This window comes from Macrobrachium nipponense, chromosome 9 (genome assembly GCF_015104395.2).
Source record: "Macrobrachium nipponense isolate FS-2020 chromosome 9, ASM1510439v2, whole genome shotgun sequence".
NCBI lineage: Eukaryota > Metazoa > Arthropoda > Malacostraca > Decapoda > Palaemonidae > Macrobrachium > Macrobrachium nipponense.
In genome coordinates this window covers 92,987,369-93,005,869 of record NC_061110.1, presented here as the reverse complement: position 1 = coordinate 93,005,869, position 18,501 = coordinate 92,987,369, and the positions used below count along the sequence as shown (strand labels likewise).

Genomic DNA, 18,501 nt, shown 5'->3' with positions numbered 1-18,501 from the left:
CAACGAATATAGATCGTGTCATTACGGAAGAGTGCCCATATCTACTAGTTTATTTCTGTTTTAATATCGTTTTTTAAAGTACTGACTTCATCCTCCTTTCATGTTGGTGCGTCTTCGGGTTGTACTCAACATAATGGACAACCCGACTGACGTACTGACGTTACATAGGAAGTGATGCTTAACTTAATTCATGTTACGAAAGACGTAACACGAAGAAAAATCACATTGTCAGTGTGATATTTACCGTAATCTACATTAGATTACTTCCCTGTTTCACTATTGACTTGCATTTCTAAGAGCCACTAAGATATCGCCCCTTCTTTAATTTCCTTGGATTTTTTTGATGATGCGATGATCACTACGAACCTATATCAGGACGAGAGATGAACAAAGAAACGTTCATTATCTCCAACAGGATTCGAATACGCGCACATGAGCTCCAGAGACAACACACGTTTTACCTCCTAAATAATATTTGTGGTAATCATGTCATTCATTTTCCTGTTTGAATGTGGCGGCAGAAGATTAAAAACAATATTCCTTTAAAATAGTTATTCATCTGTGAATAATTTGCACATCCATGGAATCCAGGACTTTGCCATTCCCAAATGTAATAATCAGTGCAGGTTACGTTATTATTCAGGTGTTAACGAGGACATTTAAAGTTATTTCCCCTTACGTATCGGGTAGGTATATGAATTGTCAGCCAAAAATAAAAAAATGAAATAATAAAAAAGTGATAGGTACGAAACAAATATCATCCAGGAGAGGTCCTAGGTAGATTCTAAAAAATACATATGTATATACAAAGATACATACACACACACACACACACACACACATATATATATATATATACATATATATATATATATATATATATTTTTTTTTTTTCTCTTTTTTTTTTTTTTTTTTTTTTTTTTTGAGGACACTGTAGCATGCGCTACCGAAATCATCCACTGCATTCTGCAAATTAAGGATAAACTCAAGTATATATGGGACAAGAAAATGTCAGTGTGTTTTAATAAAGAGTAAGCTTAAGGCTTACCTAAAATCGATCGCGAGAAACCTTTACAGATAACTTCTGCTCTCTGTCTTCCTTGAAACCTTACAAGGATTACCAGAATGAACGATGCAAAAAAAAGTTTGTAGTTAATGCAGTATAAAAAGGTGGAACTGTTATTCAAGGCTTTTTTTTTTCACACACCTGTTTCCTTTCGACTTCCTTTGTGATGCAGAATTTGATTTGATTATGTTACTTAGAACTTTTTATAACACATTATATGCATATATATATATATATATATATATATATATATATATATATATACATATATATATAATATATATATTTACACATCTGTGTGTGTATCTGGCTAATGTAATGTAATGATTTGGTCATTCTTGCTCACAATCGCAATTCGGAGAAAATAACTTAAAGAGGCAGAATTGGGGAAACAAGGTTTGGGGGATGGTGATGGGGAGGGGGAGGGGTAGGGGGAGGGGGGCCACGGGGGGGCGGGGGAGAGATGGATAATGCGTATTGGTTGAAGAATATTCAGCCAAAGAAACCGGATCTACTCTCACCCAACTCCTATACCTTACCTACCCAGCATCCACGAGCATCTCTCTCTCTCTCTCTCTCTCTCTCTCTCTCTCTCTGAGACAGTCTACCCTCTCATCACCCCCACCCCCTCTCCATTCCTCTCCTCCCAGTGCTTCTTATTCAAGGCATAATATTTCCTGAAGATGAGCTAACGATGTATATAGACTTTCAGTTATTGATTCTCATTTCTCGGATACTAAAGAGCTGCACAATGCCATCTGCAGATAATTTTCAATTTTAGGGAAAAATACTGAATAAAAAGGACTTTTTTTGGGAAGCTGCTGCTGCTTCTGCTGCCTTCACAATTTTCCCTATTTTTTTATTTTTTTATTATCATTATTCTCTTTTCTATTGCAGGAGGGGCCACACCATGACTGGTTGGTAAAGATGACTGAGATGATGATGATGATGATAATGATGGTGGTGACTACGAAGATGACGACGGAAGTGGTGAGCGAAAATAATCGGTGATCATTTCGTATTCGTGAACACGAAAGTAAGTCCGCTGTATGGGCTGGTAATTTTACTCTGTTCAGTCACAGAGAGAAGCGGTCTATTTGCAAAATACAGTCACCAATCGCAGCGAAGAAAAATAATTGAATTCAGTATCATTATTTCCCAAGTGTGTGAAAAGTTTTACAAGTGCATATATTGCTTGGAAATGCATGTGATTCATTCCTAGTTAAAAAGAAAGTTGGTATTGAAAGAAGAGATCTTCCAATAACAATAGCAAAAGACTTGAAAGTGTTACTTGCTTAAGGGTTAAGTGAACCGCGTTAGTTTCCAAGATCATTATTAACAGGCATCCATGATGATTTAGTGGTGTTATTCTCCAACTAGAAACGAAGGTATTGATACTAAATTTAGAGGGTAGAGAATACAATGGCACTTGTTTGCCCTTGGGTCCAACCCATGTTAGTGTCTGCCGCTGCTGACACGTGGCGTCGCATGTCCTGAAACTCGTAAGCAGAAAGATACGTCAAACAGCTTGAATTTAAGAGATATCCATCGTAGCAGATCTCCTCCTCCTCCTCCCCCCTCTCCTCCTCCTCCTCCTCCTCCTCCTGCTTCATCTCCTTCGTTATCAGGATCTGCCTCTTCACTCTGTGCACATATTCCTCATCATCATCTCTGCTTCCTCCGACGGTAACCACCACCACCATGAGAGCATCAAGACTTCATTTCCTGCTCCTCATCTTCCTGGGTCTAGGTAAGTGTTTTGAAATGAGGTCGTTTTTAGCCATTTAAGGTTTCTGCAATTTACTCTCTCTTTGTGTGATGTGCTCCGTTGTCTTGGTGAATTGAAAATACACCTTAGAGATATTTATGTATATTTTTTTTTTTTATAAAACTAGCCCACGTATGTCGACATATGCGCTTACATGTATGTGCATGTGATTTTATGTATGTTTGTATGTGTCCTTTAATGTCTAATTCTAATCCGAGGTAGAGTGAATTAGATATGAAATGACATTTGTAGCTTAATGCGTATTACGAATCACGGTAATATGATAAGATATATATATATATATATATATATATATATATATATATATATATATATATATATATATATATATATATATATATATATATATATATACATATATATATATATATATATATATATATATATATATATATATATATATTTATAAGAGAGGATGGGAGTCAAGAAGAGGAACAAAGAAAGAGAGATATTTAGCCTTTTCTCTAAGGATTCTCTAGCTAACTAAGAATGCCACAGAATTAGGGCAAAAGATCTAGTAGCATTCTGTTGTTTCACTCTCCTTGTGGCTATACACTTTGTTTATATTATAACTCATTTTTATTCCCCTTACAGATATATATATATATATATATATATATTATATATATATATATATATATATATACATATATGCAATTACTATTTATGAGATTGCTTACCTCATGGTATCCGAAAATTTTCGTGCAGGTGGAATAGCCTTTGAAAGTTGTGTTTTGACAATGTGTTTGAGGGGATGACTAGGATGTGTTAGGTATGCTATTAGAGGGAAAGGTTCCAGTTAAATTGGTGAGAGACATAATTGTTTCTATGTATAAAAAAAAAAAGTAGAAGAGATGACTGTGACAATGATTTTCCTGAGTTTACCAGGTGGGTGTAAGGTAGGTTTCTGATGGAGAGAGGAGAATAGTTGACAGAAGGTGTGATAGGAAATATAGGTTTGGATAATGTAAAAGATTAAGTGTTTGGAAAATGTTATGATGTATATTGATGAAAAGAAGATAAAAGGCTGACGCAGAGAAAACATATAGTGTGGATGGTGTTGCGGATGTTTGGTATGGCAGGTAAGTTGCTCAGAACAGTAAAGAGCTTTTAAGGTGGAAATGAAATAAGTCTTGTGGCTTTTAGGTGGGAGGTTGACTGGTTTGGTGTGAAAATGGGACTGAGAGAATTATGTGTTATGGCTCCATGGCTGCTTAACATCTTTACGGATGGAGCGTTGTGGGAAGGCAGAGAGACGGCAGCATTGAAGCGCTATGTTTATTTTAGCTGCAGCAAGTAAGTCATCTAAATAAATAAATGGCCATTTCATACAGGCTTGTATAAGATAACGTTTTTGACACGTCGTCAAAACAATTGACAGTAAGAATCGTAGTACGTTCACTTATTTTTAGTGGGGTTTAATCTTGCTTTGCATTTATGCAGTTATATTTTTTTATAGGTTTGTGTTTCTTGCATCCGTTTATTTGGATCGATTTCAGATTATTCTGTTCTCCTTGGCTGGTTGGTTTTTCAGAACAACGTGACATGAAAACTAGATTTGAATGAAAGTCATGAAGACAACGGAGAAATTCGATTCAAGCAAAAAGCAAAATATTGACAGGAAAAATTCGAATGGCCTGCCTGAATGACCGTGAGATGTGAATGCACGAGAACAAGTAGAAGAAGAAGAAGAAGAAGTAGAATTGACAGAGGCAGGAGAAAGTGAAAGGCGAATGACATGTGACTGTTGGAATGACAGTGGAATGTTGGACAATGGGGACTGGTGGTGTCATAGGTAGTGAAAGCTTTCCCTGGAACCAGGAATGCCATTCCCTGTGACGTGTAATGGGCAGTACATTATTCATTCAGCGTGCCCATGAGGGTCTTCGGTTGATCCTCCTCGGTATGACGTCAGCAAATCCAGTGGAAGAGTCCAGATTATAATTAATGTTAGGTAAAGGTTGTATAATGAATACAATGTTAGCCAAGCCAATTATATATATATATATACATATATATATATATGATATATATATATATATATATAGATATATATATATTTATATATATATATATATATATAGATATATATATTTAGGCCAGTCTTATTTATTTGAGGTTTGCCACTCGACTTGTACGTTTGTTCCGTATGAATTAAAACAGAATGTGACTGAAGATAAGTATTATAATTATTATAGAATTAATGTGTACTGCAATACATTGAACGTATCAGTATATTACTTTCTCATTCACTCCGAGACGAGTGGTATGTTAATTTGTTTTATTGTATGCAGTGAATTATTCTTTTGTGTAGGAGTTTTTTCATTAAATGAAGATCTTTTTATGGTGGACGATGATCAGATCCTCATTCAAGTCCTACCATTCTTCACTATTTATATATATTCAAGTCTTATAATTTTGTAAACCATATTTGCCGTTCTCACTATTTTTGCTGCAAATTGAACACGCATTCTTTTGCCATATTGCATTCGCTATCTTTATAACTGGAGCATTACCACATCCTTTAGGCTCTAGGAAAGAATCTAGATTCTAGGTAATGGCTGCCTCAAGGTGTCATAAGCCTCTTCTGACGAACAATGTCTCCTCCCTTCTTCTGACCATCCTTTGTCCCTAACAAAGGTCGTATTATAACAGTCTGCGTAAGGTTACTATTAATGGATTTGTTCTTATTGATTTATTGATTGCCGCCCACTTCTCTCTCTTTTTTTTCTTCTTCCAAAGACATCTTTAGACGATTCTGAGTTCATCTTATGTCGAAAGAAATTGTTGGTTTTTTTTAGATGAAGTATCTCAACGAAGCCTTATTTTTCGGCTGCCTTTTCATGTTGATTATTATTTCAATAAGTGCGATTCTGATGCCTCTACGTAACTGAAGTTTAAGCGTAATACTTCGTCGAAAGCATGGCCATCCGTTGGAGCGTCAATGATACAGAATAATGGTTGATCTTTTAATTGTTACTCTGTAATAATGTGAATGGGGTTGCAAGATGTGGTGTGTAAACATCTAATTTGTGTACCTTCGTAACCTTCATTGTGGCTTTCACATTTTATTCAGAAATCACGGTCCAGATTATTATTATTATTATTATTATTATTATTATTATTTTATTATTATTATTATTATTATTATTATTATTATTCAAAGAAACCTCAAAATCACATGAGTTAATAAAATAAAATGGAAAAGTAGATCCACAATAATATGTCTGATCTTGTTATTTAAAATACAAAGCACTTATTTGTATTTTAAATAACAAGATCAGACATAATATTGTGGATTTACTTTCCATCTATCATCATCATCATCATACATACATTATTATTATTATTATTATATTATTATTATCATTATTATTATTATATTATATATTATATTATTATTATTATTAGAGAAAACAAACCAAATCCACAGTTATGTAAATGCACATATATTTAAATTTAAAACTTTAAGGATAGCTTTCTGTCCCTAAAGCTATCCTTAAAGTTTTAAATATATGTCCATTTTCTTAACTGGATTTGTTTGTCCATTTGAAGACTCGTGCTACTATGAGGATTTTTTTAATTATTACTATTGATTATTCAAAACAACCAATTACTCATATGGGACCTGCCTCTAGAGACATGAACCTGACAAACAAATGTCAACAGAGCGACAAAAAAAAGACAGAAGCAAAATAGACTTTATTAAGTTAAAAAGTAAATATTCATAAAAAAAAAAAAAAAAAAAAAAAAAAAAAAAAAAAAAAACAATAGTGCAAGTCAGGAAATGCAATAACTCTGAAATCGGTAATACTGTCAGGAAGACCACTCTGAAAGTCTTACTGCAATAGGAATGAAATATTTCTGATTCCCGGTAGTCTGGCTAATTGTGCTTCAGAAAACTGGGATTGTGTATGCTTTACATTGTGAGTAGCACATCCTTCTGATTTATTGACAGTAGGTTGCCGAGGCACGATAATGGAAGCCTTAGACTAATTGCTTGTTTAGATCTTATGGAAGATCTGAATCATAATTGTCATTGTTAGAGGAGGAGGAATACAGGCTCGTTCAAATTTATGTAAAAAATAGAAAAAAAAAAAAAAAGCCCAGACAGGAAAAATATCTTACTATAATGGGCATAATGTCTGTCCGACCGTCTGTTATTCTATCATGGCTAAACGGCTGGTCCGATGGGCATGAAACTTGGCAGGGTTATAGTGAGGATCCTTAAAAGGGTTTATAATGGGGTTTCATCCTACCTCTCCCCCCCCCACCCCCCCCCCCCCCCCCCCCCACCTCCGGAGGGGTTGGGGTGAGAAGGGATTCCCTGAAACTGAGCTGGTTCTGCCCGTGAAACGAGGCTGGTTATGCCCGTAGACTTAGTTACTTTACGAATTTTCATACATAATTTATGTATACATATGTTTGCTAGTTCTAATAATGACCAGAAGCATTTGGCTTTAATGCTAAATTTCTGCAGTTTTAGTAAAACAGTCCTTTGTTTTTAGGAAGCTTTAGATACTGAAAAAGAAAGCTGGAAGCCAAATAGTGTTATAATATTCAAATTTAAATGCAGTGTCCCCTGTACCTTGGGAATGATGGAGCAGGAATACGTATCAAAGTGTTGAGATATTGAATTCTCAGGTTTCAGGAATTCAACCCATGTAGCCTACAGTCTACACAAGTATCTTGCCCATTCCAGGTCTCAATTTTAAGTTCGTGGCAATTGCATTCTACACTTAGGGGAAATGGGAGTCTGGTAAGGCAAGCGATTGCCGAATAGGAGGCATCAGAGAAAAACCCCTTCTGGCATTACTCCATGAAGCTGAGGCAGAGAGAGAGAGAGAGAGAGAGAGAGAGAGAGAGAGAGAGAGAGAGAGAGAGAGGAGTCAATTGTCCTCTCTATGAAAGGTCACCTTTCGAATTTTGACACTTCTTTTTCGGTTCAGTCTTCCAGATAGAGCTGTCTGCTTCATGGATTCATTTCATGTCAGTTGTTAAGAAAACGTTGCTACCTTAGGAAAAGGAATATTTTGAAGGAGTCTACCATGACACTCGGAATATGGTCTTGCCCAGTTTTCATTGTGTTCGAAAGCTATTTCTTGGTTTCTTGCCGAAGAAATTTCTCTTAACCTTTTCAGTAACAACTGAGAAAGATTTCATATCCATGACGTCTCGTTCCTCTCGGTTGCGATACATGTTCTTAAACATCAGTGCTTTTTATTTTTTCCAGCATCTCTTATTCCAGCATCTCTTATGCATATTGGGAGCTAATCCAAGTCTGTCTTTATGATGCGTCAAGCAAGTAAGAATGAGAGAAATCAAGAAAACTATTCATGAATTAGCAGCTTTGAACAGTCACTATTCTTGAGTGGAGATTAACATGACTGTTTTCATTCTGTTCTTGTAGAATGTTCAAAGTATTCTACAGTGTGTAGGACCTGGTCGCTTAAGATGAATATTCCATATTATAATAATATTTTGCAATTAGCAATTATCAAAGATGTACTATTCGTGCCTTTTATTTATATTTTAAGGCATTGCAGGTAGAATCAATGTGTGAAATAAATCAATAAACACGATGTTTTCACTTATCTTCTCAAACACTCAAATTATTAAACAGATATATATTATATATAATATATATATATATATATATATATATATATATATATATATATATATATTGGAACGATATATATTTTTCAGTATTCATTTAAGTTAGCTTTTTTTTTAACGGATAAAAATGAAATTTGTTGTCAGAGAGTTGAGCACGATCCGCAGAAAAAAAAAAAAAAAAAAAACTGAGTTTTACGTGAAGTGATCTGCAGAGACCTATAATACTCGTAGCATATTGTGTGGTTTTACGTAAGCTCATTCTCTGCGCGATAGTCCTAAACACCCACGCATGCGCACTGCAAATTCGTCTGAGCCTCCATCATAGAATACTTACGGGAATAAACGGAAATATCGATGCGTATTTCTGTTATCAATAAAGTAGCAAAGTGTTTGTTATGTAGCAATGCAAAAAGAAATAAGAATGCCTGAGAGAGAGAGAGAGAGAGAGAGAGAGAGAGAGAGAGAGAGAGAGAGAACTCTTCCTCCTTTGGTTTAGACAACGACCGGGGTCTCTACGGTAAAGTTCAAGAAAATTGGATCACATTAAACATTACCTTGGCTGTAATTTTCCCCCCCTCTTTTTTCAACCCACAAAACTCTATTGTTTTCTAATGTTCGTGAGTGGAGCAAGCTCACTCACTTAATGGCCAGGGGCATCCATCGCGCCATCAACTTGTTTTCTGAATAACAATGCTCTGAAGGACTGCTTGTGTAAAGAGAATAATCCACAATAACGAGGTAACCAATTGCCATTATTAATACTATCATCATAGGAGAGTAAGAGGGAGGGAGGAGTGGGGATGGGGAAGGGAGAAAGGGATGTTGAGAGAGAGAGAGAGAGAGAGAGAGAGAGAGAGCCCTATCGTTTTGTGGGAGACCCGATCATTTTGAAATCGCCTTTATTCTCTCTCTCTCTCTCTCTCTCTCTCTCTCGTTCGGTTGAGGCTATAGAATAGATGCTACAGTCGGGAAGCGTTGCCTACGTGTTATGTGTGCATGGTTCCCACGTGTACGTTTATATTTGCTTACCCTTTCAGCCATTGAAGATCCTTTGTATATCCTTGTGATTTGCGTCAGAGCAAGTGCGCATGCGACGGCGGCGGCAGTGACGGAAATCATTCGCTATATTTTTTGGAATTGCTTCATAGTATAGATAGATACAAGTGAAGTTACGTTGGGGGTTCATTTAATAGCCAAAATTCGATGTTTACCCTTCAACGATGGAAATAAATATTTTTTTTTTATTTTGGAATTGCATCGTAAAATTGCCACAACGTTAATTTATTTGGGGTCTTTCTCGTTAATATCTGAAATGTATGTGTATTTTCCGTAGACTATATGCGTTACATGGGGGGGGGGGGGGGACAAATGGGTATGTGTACTTTACACTTAACATACACTTCAATAGCGTTTCATTGAATCTTCAAGTAAGATTTGATTTGAATCTTTTATACGTTTTCCGTTTGACAGTTTATGATCTTTGATTGGAAACTGGCTTTAAGATTGACGTCGCTATAGTGTAGTTATTGGCGTAACTAACTACAAGTCAGAACTAAAATACTTCCATGATAAAATTTCAGTTCACACAGTATTTTATTCATTCTCTCAATAAACTATAAAATATTAAGGTAAAAAAAAAAATTTTTCCATTCTAGAAAGAGTGTAATTACCATCTTCATCCCGGATGTCAATAAAAAATTGTTCTCACATTTCCCTATGGCTGGAATCGGGTTGCTCATCGTAGACGGGGGTTCATTACATCCAGTATAACAGCTTTTTCTATTATTATTATTCTTCTTCTTCAATGCATAGCTGCGGAAATGTGCTGGATAAATAAATAAAAAAGTTTGGACTGTCTACTCGAATTGTACCTGGAAACGTGTCTGATCTGCAATGAAAAAGTATGCAGTTCTTTCTCTTAATCACAGACTCGACCAAATAGACTACTATTTTGCCCAGGTAATATTACTTTGTCCCATCTGTCCGATTTCGTTTATCTGTTTTATTCGCGCTTCCATTCATTCGTTTTTTTTTTTTATGTTTTATAGTCTAATCTTTCCATTTTGATCATCATCTTTGCTCGTTCAAATTGGTAAGCGGCCTCTCTTATGTTATGGTGATCAAAGCTGGAAGGAAAAAAAAACCTACTTCAACTACTATTTATGTGGTGAAAATCCATCGCAAAGGTATGATAGCTAGACAGACAGACAGACAGACAGATAGATAGATAGATAGATAGATAGATAGATAGACAGAGGTTACGGGAGGAATCATTCGAACCGTACCCGAGATTTTATTCCGGAATTACACCGCAAACGGAGTCATGATATAGTTCATTACCCGCGACCATTGTTATCATGAGTTTCCCCGCCGCAAACCCTAATGGCTCGTTCATTAGGTGTCTGGTCTTTAATCTTCCTATATCCTCTGCTATTGATCAGTTTGGCGAAGATTTACGATCAAACGGCCTACGAGGTAATTAATGCATTTTTACACGTCAAGAATTGGCCCGTTTGGCGCTCCCCGCGGAAGTGGTTTCTGAACGGGAATCGGCGAAATGGAATGGCGTTGCTGTTATTGTTATTATTATTATTATTATTATTATTATTATTATTATTATTATTATTATTATTATTATTATTATTATTATTCAGAAGATGGAACCGTATTCAGGATGATTAATCTCTTGAAGAAAAAAAGTGTGGCTAATTGATGATTTAAGTTATGAAAAGCATTCTCTCTCTCTCTCTCTCTCTCTCTCTCTCTCTCTCTCATATCAAAGCCATGTACTGTGCTCACAGAGTATTGTCAATTGACTGCAGATCTTGTTCGGTTTAGTGTGAAGAATGAATGTGTTTGATATGACTGAATGTCTGTGATATTTATAACACAGTAGGTTTGGTTAAGGGTGGGTCCTGGGTGAAGGCTTTAGATTTAGGAAATTCCCAGTGAGCGAATTCCTCGCCTTTCATATTAAAAAACACCAGAAGTTAGAATAATTTTCAAGAGGAACACTTGGAAGCAGAGCGAAACCGTGTGTGTTCATTGTTAAAATGTGGAACGTCAGTTTTGCAGTGTTTCCGTCGTGTCGACTTTCTTTCGTTTTGCCTGTCTTTATTTCGGGGTATTATTTATTGTACGACCCTGCAGAATGTTTTGAATATATATATATATATATATATATATATATATATATATATATATATATATATATTTACATTTACATCATCGTGGCTTTCTTGTTGGGTTCGTTAGGCCAATAATATAAATTCTGTTTACCAATCCAGTTTTATGTGTTTAAAATATTCTTAGCATATACCTTCTTTAACCAATAATAATGATAATAATAATAAGTCCTTTAAAATTAAATCTCCCAGAGCCCCAGAGTCAATAGCAGAAAATAAACCGCGATTTCTTTTTTTAAATGTATCCGTACTGATAACTAGCTGTAACGATTTACAAAAAAAAAAAAAAATCCCCCCCTAAAAACAAAGAAAATTCTCGAACCAAAATCGAATAAAAGTGGAAATTTCGAAGGAAATACGAGCCACGCCCATTCACATTTCCCTTCCGGTAATTCCAGCAGAAGAGGAAGAGAGAGAGAGAGAGAGAGAGAGAGAGAGAGAGAGAGAGAGAGAGAAGAATTAAGGTGAAATGGGTGCATTTGGTAAAATCGTTACGCGCATTTATCATAAGATTTTCTTCTTTCCCCGTTTATTGGGAAAAATATATATATAAAACAACGAAATAACAGCAAAAAATTGTATTAAAAAAGTAAGTCGATTTAGGTTGAATACTTTTGCGAAGCAATTTTTTTAATTGTCAGATTGCAGATTTTATTACGTCAAGTATTTCTGTAATTGCGCGATTGTTGATTATATTACGTCAAGTATTACATTAATTGTCTGATTGTTGATTATATTACGTCAAGTATTTCTTTAATAATGTATAATTATTGATTATATTACGTCAAGTGTTACTTTAATTGCCTGATTGTTGATTATATTACGTCAAGTATTTCTTTAATAATGTGATTATATTACGTCAAGTGTTACGTTAATTGCCTGATTGTTGATTATATTACGTCAAGTACTTCTTTAATGATGCCTGATTGTTGATTATATTACGTCAAGTGTTACGTTAATTGCCTGATTGTTGATTATATTACGTCATGTACTTCTTTAATAATGCCTGATTGTTGATTATATTACGTCAGGTATTACTTTAATTGTCTGATTGTTGATTATATTGCGTCAAGTATTACTTTAATTGTCTGATTGTTGCACACGTATTTCTTTAATTGTCTGATTGATTGAGTGTAAGTTACCTCGCGTCTTGTGTCCAAACATTTCATGTCTGATTAATTAATCGATTGATTGATTGATTGCGAGTTTCATGGCGCCGCAACTGAACCAACTGCCTGATCGTATGTTATCAGGTGTCACAAGATAAATTGCCTGATTTAGAACGAGAAGTCGGTAGTTGCAAAAAAAAAAAAAACACGGTATGAGGTAAAATCCAATAAATTTGTGAGTTCTTCGTTTTTATATCTCAGTGTATATAGTGGTATTTATAGGTGCGTGTATGTCTCAGTACATTCTCTCTCTCTCCTCTCTCTCTCTCCTCTCTCTCTCTCTCTCTCTCTCTCTCTCGACGTCGAGCCTTCCAAGTAAATATGTATTTCATAAAGTGTTATTCGAACCAGAGAGAGACAGACAGACAATCGTTGAAATGACGGAATGGGGGGGGGGGGAGGGGGGGGGGGGAGGTGGGGGGGGGGGGGACATGCAGCCTTATTATAAGGCTCTGCTTTGTTGGAACGATAATAAGAAAAGGCGGCTAAACCGTCCTTAGTCCTTTCATCTGCCGTGCATTGTGGGGCGTAACAAGCCGGCTGATTGATGCTGAATGAGGATTAGCCTTCTATCGCGTCGTTCTGTGAATATCCCTAGTCCTGTGGAAAGCGCTCCCCGTTGCTTAGTTACCGAACGCAAGAGTGATCGTTTTTCCCCTCTTGAACGCACATATTGCCCGGTGGAGGGTGATGTATGATCTTCGAGTTATTTTTGGATTGGCAGAAGCTTATATTTCTTTTCTTTGTTCTCGCTGTCTCATCACACTCCTCAGGTGAGAAGAATGAGTGCAATTAACAGGTACATTAAATCGATTTTGTGTCTTCAAACTGACTCAGTTTTCAGTTGGCAAAAAAAAAAAAAAAGTTTAAATCGATTTTGTATACCTTCAAACTGACTTAGTTTTCAGTTGTCAAAAAAAGAAAAAACTAGTTTAAACTGAACTTGTATATCTTCAAACTGACTAAGTTTTCAGTTGTCAAAAAAAAGAAAAAAATATTTAAACGAACTGTGTATTACTTGCAAATACTAAATCGTTTTCAGTTTGTCAAAAAAAAAAAAAGTTTAAATCGATTTTGTATATTTTCAAACTTACTCAGTTTTCAGTTGCCAAAAAAAACTAGTTTTAAAGATATTCTGATCGAAATTGATATATCTTCAATTCAAAACTGACTCAGTTTTCAATTGTCAAAAAAACTAGTTTAAATCGATTTTATATATCTTCAAACTGACTCAGTTTTCAGTTGTCAAAAAAACTAGTTTAAATCGATTTTGTATACCAAAAAACTGACTCAGTTTTCAATTATGAAAAAAGTTTAAATCAATATTGTATACCTTCAAACTGACTCAGTTTTCATTTGTCAAAAAAAAAAAAAAAGTTGAAATCGACTAAATCGATTATGTTTATCTGCAAACTGACTCAGTTTACATTTAAAAAAAAAAGGAAAAAAAAAAATCAGGGTAGGCAAATTCATCAATAGCGAATTATGTACGCAAATGCCGGAAGCATCTACGTATATATGTAAAGATCATTGCAATACGCACACATCTGGCCTTGCCTCACGCAACGACAGGTTGAGTTATTATTATTATCATTATTATTATTATTATTACTATTGACTTGAAATTCCAAGATCCACAGAGTATGGTGCTCGTTTAAAAGAAGTTACAGAAGATAATATCATTAGAAAATAAACAATAAATTAATAGATAGAGACTATCTATACAAGGAGAATTTCTTTAGAGTAGTGATGTCTTTTGACTCAATGACAATAATTCCTGAAAAGTAAAACTTAGCCTCTAAAGTTACCTGGTGGCAGATCGACTGTTGGGTCGCTAACGAGGGGACAGAGGGCATGGGGTTTTTAGCAGCGTTGTCCTCAAACAATTGTTGAGAGCAAAATATATATATATATATATATATATATATATATATATATATATATATATGTTTGTGTGAGTGTGTGTGTGTTTACCTCTCATATTATTGCGTTTATTTCATCACATTTATTTGTCCATTCCCCTTTTCCTCGACCGTCCATTTCCGAGTATACCACGCTTCTCCTTTCTCCCCTCTCCCCTCTCCCCTCTTACCTCCCAGTGCCAGGTGAATTTGGCAGGCGGCCTCTAGTAACCCTCCCCTCGGGCTACGCTCATTTCCCTCCACCCCCTCACGGCCCCTCACCCCCGGCCTTTTCCTCTTCCTCCTCCTCTTCTCCTCCTTTCCGTCGACAGCGACAGATGGTTCAACAGACAGATGGCTGGACAGGTGGATCTACTCACTGTGATCTATGAAGAAGGAAAATGAGATGTAAATTTGTCTCTTCGGATGTTCGAGAGCCGGTGATCACCATTATCTTCGTCGTCGTCGTCATCATCATCATCATCATTACCACCACCAGCATCATTTTCATCATCATCATCATTATTCATTTTCAGTCCCGATGACAGCAGGCCATTGGGTATTCATCTCTCTAAGGAACACGCCCCCCCCCCCCCCCCACCCCCCCCCCACCCCCCTACACAATCATCTCGACGCTGATCACCTTTGTGGCGTAGGGCTCACTGTCCCTCCCCTCCCCCTGGCCTGGTGTGGTTTCATTCCCCCACCCTACACACACACACACACACACACACCTTCCTTTACCCAATATCTACGCTCCAATTCGATGTCGATCTGCTGGCTTCCTTTTAATCAGATATTAAATGCGGACGTTGAAAAAGGATCCCGTCCGAGGCGCTGTTTAGGAATTTCTCTCTTCGGGCATTGTTTGAAGATGATGGGAGAAGTTCGGGGAAGATTTGGTGCCCTTAAAAAAAAATAAATAAATAAAAAATGAAAAAAAAAAAAAAATCAAAAAAAAAAAAAAATGAAAATTTTAAAAATAAAAAAATCCTGACCTCGTCTTTATTGGCGGTATTACACGAGGAATTATATTGATCAGGGACTGACATTTGATCGAGTGATATTCCTCGCACTCTGAAACTGAAGCTATATCCCCAAGGTCGAAAAAGGCTTGTGGCTCGCTAGAAATCACGACGGCTTTTTCTGTACCGTCGTCGTGTTAAAGCAGCCAATGTATTTGCACACATGAGAGTTATTCCATTCTCACGTCGTTTGAGGTCGTGCGATAAAAGCTTCTCAGTATTCTGAAGCATCATTCGCTTAGAAAACATACTGTGAGCCGATTAACTAATCAGGTTAATATTATGCCAGACGATAACCAAATGTAACGAATTAGTTTTAAAAAATAAAAAACGTGATACGAGTTTTCCGTAAAATTTATTTTGAGGATATAAACTTCAGTTCTTATTTTTCTTTCGTAGGTACTTTACCTCTGCGTGGGGTTTCGTAGTGTTTCCTTAATTTATGCGGTCATAAATTACTGAATTTTCAGTCAAGCATATTTGTTAATTTCAAATTACTCCGTTTAACTACTTTCACCATATTCATTGCAAAACATTATTGAGAATATAATATATTTGATTTTAATTGGAGAGAGAGAGAGAGAGGAGAGAGAGAGAGAGAGAGAGAGAGAGAGAGAGAGAGAGAAACTCATAGGTCTACATAAATTTAGTAATCCTTTAACTAGTTTCGTCACATTCACCGCAAAACATTATTGAAAATATTTTTTTTATGTTAATTTGCTGCAAAAGAGAGAGAGAGAGAGAGAGAGATAGAGAGAGAGAGAGAACTCATAGGTCTACATAAACTTAGTAATCCTTTAACTAGTTTCGTCACATTCACCGCAAAACATTATTGAAAATATTTTTTTATGTTAATTGCTGCGTGAGAGAGAGAGAGAGAGAGAGAGAGAGAGAGAGAGAGAGAGAGAGAGAGAGAGAAACTCATTTGTCTACACAAATTTGGTAAAGGGCCTAGGGTAGAGGTTTGTCCCTTTAATTTTTTTTTTCCACTTTTTTTCCCCAGCGATATCACGTAGATTTTTCTGCCTGTTCATTACTGCATTTTACTGTCTCCCAGAGGACCTTCATTTTTTTTTTTTTTTAACCCATCGATACAACCGCTCTCTTTTTTATTGTTGCATCATGATTGAAGCTACGTTGCACTTAAAGGTTCTATTGCTCCCTTTTTTTTCTTTTTCTCTCGTTGTTTTGTTTTATTTCTTCCTTTTTTTTTTTTTTTTTTTTTTATTTTTTTTTTTTTTGTTTTTTTTTTTTTTTTTTTTTTTTGCTACTCGCCAAATTCGTGCATAATTTGTCGGGATGATGGGGGCCGGATTCTGTCCATGTGGAATTTATTTCTGTTACCCACCCCCCGTAGGGGATATATTGAAAGTGGTTTTTTACTTTTATTTTGCTATTTTGATTTTTTTCTTTTTTTTCCATGGCAAAATTTTACGTGCTAGACGATCATGGCCAAAGTGACATGGCCTGATTAAAACTATATAAAAAGTATAGATTAAGAAAAGGCTGAAAAATAATGTAAGACGAAAAGAGTAACGTAAAGGTAATGATAGAAAATACAACAGATAAGAAACCAAGAAGACTAAAGAATAAAGCATCTGAAATTTAAGATAGTAGACTAGACGGCTCGGCATTCATTACAATTGTTTTTTTTTTATGCTAGAAAATCGCGCATCTCGTAGAATTTAGTGCCAAATTCACCCCATTTAATTTTCTCAATAAGGACGGGATTTCAGGGGAAGGGGATTCCATGGATTAATCTTTGTATGGCTGCCAAGGTGTAATCCCTGTCTTCTTCCTGCAATTCGTTATTCGTGCTGCTATTCTCTGAAAATGATTCTTCTCCAAGTCAAGTATATCTTATAGTTTAACCAGACCGCTGAGCTGATTAAAACATCCCTCCTAGGGCTGGCCCGTATTTTTACGTGGCTTGGAACCAATTGGTTACCTAGCAACGGGACTTACAGCTTATTGTGGGATCCGAACCATATTATATCGAGAGAGGAATTTCTAATTGCCAGAAATAAATTCCTCTGGTTCCACGTTGGCAGACCGGGAGAGCGAACTTCGGACTACCGATTCGGTAGGTGAGCACGTTAACCACTCGTCCAACAAGGAACATGATTTCCCTTATGAGCGCCATCTGATTCCTAAAATACGTTTGTTGGAAATCTTATGGTCAAAACATCAAGATATTGTTCTGATCTAGAATATGCTTATTTTTGTTCAAATCGTGCTAAAGTACGATGATGTCATTAATTTCTTATAGAATATAATTAAGATAATATACACCACTAAAAATGAAATAACTTATTCAGAAGAAAAGTAAGTACCACTGAAAATAAAATAATTTACCTAGAAGAATATCATACTTATGAAAAGTAAAATAATAGATTAAATTGACAACAAAATACATAACTTAGGTAGGCAGAAGGAAATTTTTAGCTTTTTGGAAACAAATCCCGTAATTCTGGAGAGAAAATACGGGATATCCCGTATAGCCATGGGGCAAAAATTATACCATTTTACTTTTATTCATTAGTTTAGCAAACACAAAACTTCAGGTAATATCATAATCACGCGATCAGTTAGCAAAGCGCATTATTTCAGCATGACTCCTCTATGCAAATAATGTGCAAAAGCTCCTATACTTTTAACATAGGACATTTCACAGTCATGTTATTTTCCAAAGATTATTATTATCATTTACTGTTATTTCACTTATGAATCATTTTCCATGATAGCTG

The 18,501-nt window shown here is 35.7% G+C and overlaps 1 pseudogene; it reads left to right on the top strand.

Moving 5' to 3' along the window:
- The window catches only part of LOC135218488 (uncharacterized), a 437,434-nt pseudogene that overhangs the window by 193,754 nt on the left and 225,179 nt on the right, over positions 1 to 18,501 (top strand).